Below are 9684 nucleotides of genomic sequence, written 5' to 3'. Positions count from 1 at the left end.
CCCCTAAGTCTGTGGTCCGAGGAGCCATGCAGGACATAGGTTCTGTTTAAAACTTATGGTTTTTCTTGTGTACTTGGTTTCCCCATAGGCTTGAGTCCGAGGACCATGCAAGGCCTTGGTTCTGTCCAAAACTTATGGATAGTTGCCTTAAGTATTAATTTCCCCTAAGTCTGTGGTCCGAGGAGCCATGCAGGACTTAGGTTCTGTTTAAAACTTATGGTTTTTCTTGTGTACTTGGTTTCCCCATAGGCTTGAGTCCGAGGACCATGCAAGGCCTTGGTTCTGTCCAAAACTTATGGTTTTTCTTTCGTGTATTTGGTTTCCCCATAGGCTTGAGTCCGAGGACCATGCAAGGCCTTGATTCTGTCCAAAACTTATGGTTTTTCTTGTGTGCTTGGTTTCCCCATAGGCTTGAGTTCGAGGACCATGCAAGGCCTTGGTTCTGTCCAAAACTTATGGTTTTTCTTGTGTGCTTGGTTTCCCCATAGGCTTGAGTCCGAGGACCATGCAAGGCCTTGGTTCTGTCCAAAACTTATGGTTTTTCTTTCGTGTATTTGGTTTCCCCATAGGCTTGAGTTCGAGGACCATGCAAGGCCTTGGTTCTGTCCAAAACTTATGGTTTTTCTTGTGTGCTTGGTTTCCCCATAGGCTTGAGTCCGAGGACCATGCAAGGCCTTGGTTCTGTCCAAAACTTATGGTTTTTCTTGTGTGCTTGGTTTCCCCATAGGCTTGAGTCCGAGGACCATGCAAGGCCTTGGTTCTGTCCAAAACTTATGGTTTTTCTTTCATGTATTTGGTTTCCCCATAGGCTTGAGTCCGAGGACCATGCAAGGCCTTGGTTCTGTCCAAAACTTATGGTTAGCTGCCTCAAGTATTAGTTTCCCCAAAGTCTGTGGTCCGAGGAGCCATGCTGGACTTAGGTTCTGTTTAAAACTTATAAAGATTGTTATGAGTAATAATTTCCCCTAAGTCTGTGGTCCGAGGAGCCATGCAGGACCTAGGTTCTGTTTAAAGCTATGAATAGTTGTCAGTGGACCAGCAAGCAGCGGATAGTCATGAAAGAAAACGTATGCTAAGCCATTCTCATTAATAACAATATCTTCTGAGATTATTTACATTCCATGGTCGGGGTACAGTTTTTTCATCCAAATCTTCTAGGTAATAGGCGCCTATTCCGGCCACGGATGTGACACGGTATGGTCCCTCCCAATTGGGCCCCAACTTGCCCCAAGAGGGGTTCTTTGCGCTGCCAATAATCTTTCTCATCACGAGATCACCTGGACCCAGAGGCCGCAGTTTGACATTAGCATCATATCCCTGTCTCAGCTTCTGGTGATAATAGGCCACATGAATCATCGCTTTTTCTATTCTTTCTTCAACTAGGTCCAGACTCCGTTCCAATAACTCGTCATTATCGTTTGGGGTAAACAATTTAGACCTTAGCGTGGGAAAGTTGTTCTCAATCGGGAGCACGGCCTCAGCCCCATAAGTCAACGAGAAGGGGGTTTCACTGGTCGATCGTCGTGGCGTCGTCCAATAGGTCCATAAGACGTGGGGGAGTTCTTCTACCCATCTCCCCTTTGCCTCGTCCAGTCTCTTCTTCAGTCCGTTCACTATGACCTTGTTCACGGCCTCGACCTGCCCATTTCCTTGAGGGTAGGCGGGGGTGGAATATCGGTTAATGATTCCAAACTCGCGGCAATACTCCCTAAAGTTCCCACTGTCGAACTACAGACCATTGTCGGAAATGAGTGTACGCGGAGTCCCAAAGCGGGTGATGATGTTCTTCCAAATGAATTTTTGGGCGTCCACGTCCCTAATGTTGGCCAAGGGTTCAGCTTCCACCCATTTAGTGAAGTAATCAGTTCCGACTATTATGTATCGCTTGTTCCCCACGGCTTTGGGGAAAGGTCCGACTATATCAAGGCCCCATTGTGCGAACGGCCATGGGCTAGACAGGGGGTTGAGAACCCCTCCGGGTTGGTGGATATTCGGGGCGAATCTTTGGCATTGGTCGCACTTCTTAGCGTATTCTTGGGCCTCTCTTTGCATATTCGGCCACCAGTACCCTTGGGTGAGTGCCCTGTGCGCCAGCGACCTTCCTCCGATGTGGCTTCCGCAAATCCCCTCGTGCAACTCCTCAAGTAAAGACTCGGACTCTTCTGGATGTATGCAGAGTAGGTACGGCCCAAAGTAAGAGCGTCGATATAGTTTGTGGTCCTCTGATAGCCAGAACCGAGGAGCGTTCCTGCGTATCTTTTCGGCTTCCAGTTTTTCCTCCGGTAAGATGTCGTTTTCGAGGAAGCTCTTTATGGGGTCCATCCAGTTGGGACTTTTTCTGATCTGATGGACTTGAGCCGGGTTTCTACAGATGGGACTTGCCTGTGATAGATCTTCAACAAGGATCATTCGCGGCTGATTATGCGCCGAGGACGTGGCGAGAGTGGCCAGCGAGTCTGCATGGGTGTTTACGCTCCTGGAAATGTGCGTCAGACTGAAGGATTCAAAACTCGTCTGTAGCCGTTTGACTTGTCCCAGGTACTCTTGCATCCTAGTATCTCGGGCTTCAAGCTCGCCCATCACTTGTCCGACCACTAATCTGGAGTCCGAGAATGCTTCTATTATTCTTCCACCCAATTTTTGAACCATCGCCATCCCTTGAAGTAAGGCTTCATACTCGGCTTCATTGTTCGTAGCCGAGAATCCGAGTCTTAACGATTTTTCAATGGCAGCGCCGTCCGGCGATATTAAAACTATCCCAACTCCTGATCCTCTCTGGTTGGCCGCGCCATCCACGCAGACCCTCCACTTCCCCGTCTTCTTCTTTACCACCACTGTGTTCGCCAACCATTCGGGATAAAAGACCTCTTTGATAGCCCCTACTCTTTTCAATTTTGCCACTTCGTCCCTTACGGCACTAGCGTGTTCCTTTGAAGGGCGTCGGGGTGGCTGCTTCCTCGGAGTGGAAGAGGGGTTGACATTCAAGTGGTGACAAATGAGGCTAGGATCAACTCCCGGGGCATCGTAGGCGTCCCATGCGAATACGTCGACATTTTCTCTGAGAAATCTGACAGTTCCTCCTTTTCTTGAGAAGGCAATTCAGAGCCGACCTGAAAGAACTTCTCAGGGTCATTTTTTACAGCAATCTTATCTAGACCTTCACACCTTATCTCCTCGACCAGCCCATCGTCTTGTCTTGCCGAGGAGGCTGGTTGCTATAAGCTCTCTGGGACCGAGGATTCGACTAAGGGCCGATGTAAAATGGCGGCCACCATACACTTCCTGGCCACGACCTGATCTCCTCGAATCTCTTCCACTTGTCCTCTGGATGAGTATTTTACTTTTTGGTGAAGTGTGGAGGTCACGGCCCCTAGGGAGTGGATCCATGGCCTTGCAACTATCGCGGTGTAGGGTGAATAAGCGTCGACCACGATAAAATTCACCTCCACCACTTCCGCCCCAGTATGTACGGGCAGTCGGATTTGCCCCTTTGGCGTAACAATCCTTCCCTCGAAGCTAAGAAGGGGGGAGTCATAAGCTATCAAATCTTCCGGCTTCAAGTTCAGCCCCTTGTATAGGTCAGGGTACATTATCTCCACCGCACTTCCCGAGTCTACTAACACCCTTTTCACATCGAAGCCCCCAATCCGTAATGTGACCACCAAGACATCATCGTGAGGTTGAATAGTTCCTCTCTTATCCTCATTCGAAAATCCCAGTATCAAGGAGCTTCCCTTTTTTGGCCTTTTGGGCTCCCTTTGCCTGCCCTCGGAGGGGAGCCGATCAACAGCTAATACCCTGGGGATGGGTGGCCCGGTTCTTCCTGGTGCAGCGAGGATGACATGTATCGTCCCGGTGGGGGGTCTCAAAGACACGTCCTTTCGAGGCTCTTGTGCTGCTTGGCCAGGATGGCCGCTCGATGGGTGCAGCAGGTGACGTAACTTTCCTTCTCGGACCAATTGATCTAGGTGATTCCACAGATTCCTGCAGTCCTCAGTAGTATGCCCATGGTCCCAATGATAGTGGCAGTACAGGTTCTGGTTACGTTTGGAAGGATCTCCAGCCATCTTTCCCGGCCACCTGAAATAGGGTTCATCCCTTACTTTCTCCAGTACCTGTTGTACTGGCTCTCTGAACACGGCATTCACTGTTTGCGGGTTGCTCTGCCCAACCTGTCGCGGAAAATCTCTCCTCGGCTGACCAGGATTGTGACGTTCCGACCTGACATCATTTGCTTTGGGGTGGATAACCTTCTCCTTTCCCCTCCCTTGCAGCTGATCTTCCTTTACTCTTTTGCACTTGTCGATCCTATCCATTAACTGTTGGACGTCAGTAACTGGTTTTCCGGTGAGGGATTTCCTTAAGCCGTGCTCGGTGGGGAGACCGCTTTTGAACGTGCTGATAGCAACATTGTCATGGTTGTCATCTAAATCGTTATACACCTCCCAATACCTATCCGAGTATGCTTTCAGGGTTTCTCCTTCGTGCATGGATAAGGATAGTAGCGAACTGAGAGGTCGAGGGACTCTGGTGTTTGTAATAAAACGGGAGCAAAAAGCTTGAGTGAGCTACTTGTAGGAGCCTACGGAGTTTGTCTTCAGGCTGTTGAACCACCTCATTGCCATCGATCCCAAGCTGGATGGGAAGATCTTGCACATTAGGGCTTCGTTTTGCGAATAAATCGCCATTTTTTGGTTAAACTGACTCACGTGCTCTACGGGGTCTGTTCTGCCGCTATAGATGGCGAACACCGGTTGGTTGAAACGTCTTGGCAGCTTAGCCCCTTCGATTCTATTCGTGAAAGGTGACCTCGAGACCTGATCCAGCGCCTTCTTCATGGCGTCGTTCCCCGAACCTTTGCTGGATGGGTTCTCATACTTCCGTACAGGGCGTGGTTCCTTTTCGTAAGAAAAGGTTTCAGTTGGGGGGGTCCTTGACCTTTGTCTGTAACTCACGTCCTCCGCATTAGAAGACTCGCCTGAGTCAGAGGGAGATCGTCTTCGCTGTACACGTCGTAACTTCCTTTTTAGGTCATCTATCTCTCTCTGCATGGCCTGTTGACTATTTCGCCTTTGAGACACGTGACTTCCTATCTGAGTGTGACTCTGGCTCGTCCGGATAGTATGCACACTTCCCTCACAATTCCCCCTGCCTCCTGGGTGGTTGGATTATTCTGCCTCTGGGACTCGGCGGGTTGTGTTCGTTTGGAGTCAGCTTGGTGAGGATCTTCCTGGTGCGGACCTAGTTCTGCCATGCTCGACCGTTGTACTAGCTGATGTCCTAGTTCTTCCCACAGACGGCGCCAATTGTAGTTGCACGATTTTCCTGGCCCAACTTCTATTGATCAGGCCTTGGCCCAAAGTACAACCCACAATAAATATTTGTAGAGGATGGGTCAAAGAATTTAGCCTCAGTGAGCCTATTCGGTCTGATACATGGATAGTATTGTTTGCAGAAAAAATAAAGACACCAGAATGAATCTCTCCTGTCTGATTCTATTTCTTCAGTTTCCCATACAGTTTTTTCTGTCCTCCTCTTTGAGGGACTCCACTACATTATATAGTTCTTCTCCTCTCATCTCAACCTTACACCTGTTGATCATCTAAGCATCTACTTGAGCACCTGTCACATCAGCCGCCCTCATCACTCCCTTTGTGAGTTGCAGAGGCCAAGGTGGTACTGTTCAGGGGTCTTTTCCTCATTAATGCGGCCAAGGGGGTGGTTGGGGCGCAATTAATGTGGTGGTAGTTTTCCACGAGATATTTTGGATTTTATTCATTTTATATGTTGGGAGGATGAATGGAAATGGCTGGAGAGAGTTCCTCGTCTGGGATTCGTGATGTCCGAGGAGGAGTTACTCCTTGGACAAGTTTCCTTGGCGTTATTGGGATTAAGTAATGCTTCATATGTGGTTTCCCTTCGGACAGGACGCTCCTCGGACAGGCCTGAATTTGGAATAGCCCATTATTTTTGGGTCGGGCCCCACAATAATATATATAGTGAAAACAACCAATAAGATTTTTTTTTTTTGATGAGCCAATAAGATATTATTATAACATTTATGTACAAATTGGGAAATACAATTCAATACTTTGCTGGATGAATTATACTATACCGGGCCCATATATTTAGAGAGGTAATAATTTATTTATTTATTATTATTATTATTTTTTGAGAATGTAGAGAGGTAAGAATTAAGATAGCTTAGTAGTGTAGTACAATAATACAACTATTCATGGAAGTACAAGGAAAGATATATTAAGTACATGGGACCAAAAGAGTTAATACATATCTAATAATTTTCACATACATCACTTTATTAGTTACCATTAACAATTTGTCATCTTAGAGCATCAGCAGTGGGAAGGCTATATGCCAAATGTTAGGAACATTTGGCATTTAAGCCCCAAAACTACTCAACAATGGGAAGGCTATATGCCATATGCCAATTCCAAATTTGGGATTTAGCTACAGTACCATCTCAAATGTAAGATGGTACTGTAGCTGAATGTTATAAAAAAAAAAAAAAAATTTTAATACTCTCATTTCTCTCTCCTCTCTCATTTAACCCGGGAATTTCTCTCTCCTCTCTCGTTATTTCTCTTTCTTTTCTCTCTCTTCCTCCTCTCGTTCTGCTCTCTACTCTATCTCAGATCAGTTTGTTTCCATATTAAAAAAAAAAAAATCTCAGATCAGTCTTCCTTCCTCACTCTTTCTCTCATCTCACATCTCTCTTTCTCGTTCAAGGCTTGCACTATAGCTGGGTTTGGTTCGTGGTCACGGCATGGAGATCGGTGGATCGGTGTATCGGTGAATCATGGGTCAGGTGGTGGCGTGGGTTTGGATCGGTGGAGATTGGTGGGTTGCCAATGTCGCCGATGATGGATCGCTCAAGATCGCTGATGATGGGCTGGATGTGGTGTGATGTTGGCGGCGTTGGTGGCAGCGTTGATCTGGTGGCGCCGTGGGTCAAATGGTTTCGCCGATCTGGGTTTTGTGCTTTCGCCGATCTGGGTTTTGTGTGGGTTTTGTTTGGATTTCGCAGTGAGGCATGGATTGATTCCGGTGGATTTGGGTTTTCCTTAGTTTGGGTTTTTGGTTCCGGTGGATTTGGTGGGCAGTGGGCATGGATTTCGCAGTGAGGCATGGATTGATTCCGGTGGATTTCGCAGTGAGGCATGGATTGATTCCGGTGGATTTGGGTTTTCCTTAGTTTGGGTTTTTGGTTCCGGTGGATTTGGTGGGCAGTGGGCATGGTGGCGTGGTAGGCATGGTGGTGGTGGTGCGGTGATAATTGGGTTGTTTGGTTTTTTTTTTTTTTTTCTTCCTTAGTTTGGGTTTTTGGTTCCGGTGGATTTGGTGGGCAGTGGGCATGGTGGCGTGGTAGGCATGGTGGTGGTGGTGCGGTGATAATTGGGTTGTTTGGTTTTTTTTTCCTTAGTTTGGGTTTTTGGTTCCGGTGGATTTGGTGGGCAGTGGGCATGGTGGCGTGGTAGGCGTGGTGGTGGTGGTGCGGTGATAATTGCCTTAATTGGGTTGTTTGGTTGTTGAGAGAGGAACAGATACTCAGAGAGAGAGTGGAGTGATAGATAAAATTTAAATATTATTTTATTGAAGAATTTATATTATTTTATTGTGTAAAAATATTATTTTAATGAGTAGAATAGGAAAATAAAAGTTGGGATGTTGGATGTATTGTAAAATGGTATTGTATAATTGATAAAGTAGGTTTTTGGGATGGTAAAATAAGATGGGATTTAGAATCCGGATGTGGATGCTCTTAATAGCTTTGAAAATTTTAGTAGTTTTAGAGAGACAACTTGAATTAGAATACCTAATCTAGTGGGATTCTCCAACAGTTTTTTTTTGTTATTAAATTTGAACACTTTTATCAATAATTCAAGAATGATAATTATCTTCTAAGAATATCCAATCAATGGATAATTCTTGAATTATCCTTATTCCTTTCCTTTTTAAAAAAAAAAATTTATATGGGGAATCAATCACCCTTATTCTTAAAAAAAAAAAAAAAAAGATTTAAATAAAGATAGAATGTAGGCTATGTACTATGTAGCATGCTAGTGCATGAATTCGAGCATATAATCATTAATTTTAATTTTAGTACCATATAAAAAGTCACAACTATTTTATGCAATAGATTGTCACTTATACTGTTACACATGAATCATTACTTTTTCTCCATTACTCAAAATCTGTCGCATAGATAGTTATAGTAAAAGTTATGCATTTTTTTTAAGAGAAATGTTATGTTCATAACATTTTCACAACAAATCTTAAATGACAGGTTGCTAGTGATTGTTATTGTTAGAGTAAAAAAAATAACATCAATAGTAGGTTCAAATTTGAACTAATAACAATTAACCACTTATAATTTGTTGTAAAAATATTGTGAAAATAGCACTTCTGTTCTTTTGAAAGGTACTGGATATTTTGATATATAATAATATAATACGAGCACATAGACACTAAAAAAATCCATTGAAAGATGACAGGCAAGCACAAACTGCAAATCTATCAAACGCATGGGGACTATACGGGGAGATGCTAGCCGCACTGCCGTTGGTGAAAGATCTCTGTGGCACTGTGCCTATAAAAATGCTTTAAGTTTAGAAGTAGCATGTAGTGGTGGTGAAATGACGAAAATGCCCTACCGCTGACAAAAAAAGTGACAGGTACGTTGGTTCAGTATGGATACTGCTATATAGCTAATACAGTGCTTTGCTCTCTCTCTCTCTCTCTCTCTCTCTCTCAACTAAAAATCATTTCCAATGATGAATATAGCCCACACCACAAATCAACCATATCTTAGCTTAGCTTTTAGATTGACAACAATGCCCCTATGAGGTAGACAGGTTTAAAAAATCTAAATAAAATATTATTATAGTAATATTATATTAAGGGGTAAAGTCGGTAGAGTGAATAATGTAAGTCCTATACAGATCATGCTTCAGGGCAATCCTGCAGCATACCAACTCATCTACTATAAGTCTATAACTATAAGGTCGGCCACTTATATAAATAGGCCACAATTAAAATATGATTGAAACATTTTAGCTTCACCCAACCCAATTTCGAGTATATTTATCATACTCTTCATACTCGTCTTGATTTTGAATAGACTGGAACACCACCTTTTTTTTTTCTTTTTTCTTTTTTCTTTTTGGGTTAAAATAACTCTTATTAGGCCGGTAATAAGTGTTTGTCTATTATTTTTAAATGGATTTATTATTTTTCTCTACTAGAGTAATGGTAGTGTTGAAGTAAAAATGTTTATGTTTTTTTTTTTTTTTTTTTTTTCATGAGGATAAAGATCGTACTTTTTTTTAAAAAAGAAAATGAGTTATTTTTCAAAAAAAAAAAAAAAATTCTATAAAACTATCTCATTATCTTATATTTGGTAGTAACCTTAAATGAGTTGAAAATAAATCTCCTAACTTCCCTTATTTACCTTACAGTGAGATAAAGTTATTTTCCAAAAAAATTTAGAGAAAACAATCTCTAAAAATAAATCATACTTTTTATATTGACTAAAAATAATTGTCATTGACCTCTCTTTTTTTTCTTTTTCTTTTTTTGGATGTTATTAAACACTGTAAGACATGGAAAACCAAACCAAAATTGATTAGGAAAAAACTTATATGATATGGCAAACATTCCCATGCT

The sequence above is a fragment of the Quercus robur genome, chromosome 9 (assembly GCF_932294415.1).
Source record: "Quercus robur chromosome 9, dhQueRobu3.1, whole genome shotgun sequence".
NCBI classification, from domain to species: Eukaryota; Viridiplantae; Streptophyta; class Magnoliopsida; order Fagales; family Fagaceae; genus Quercus; species Quercus robur.
The sequence above is the reverse complement of the archived record's forward strand: the minus strand, read 5'-3'. Positions refer to the sequence as shown.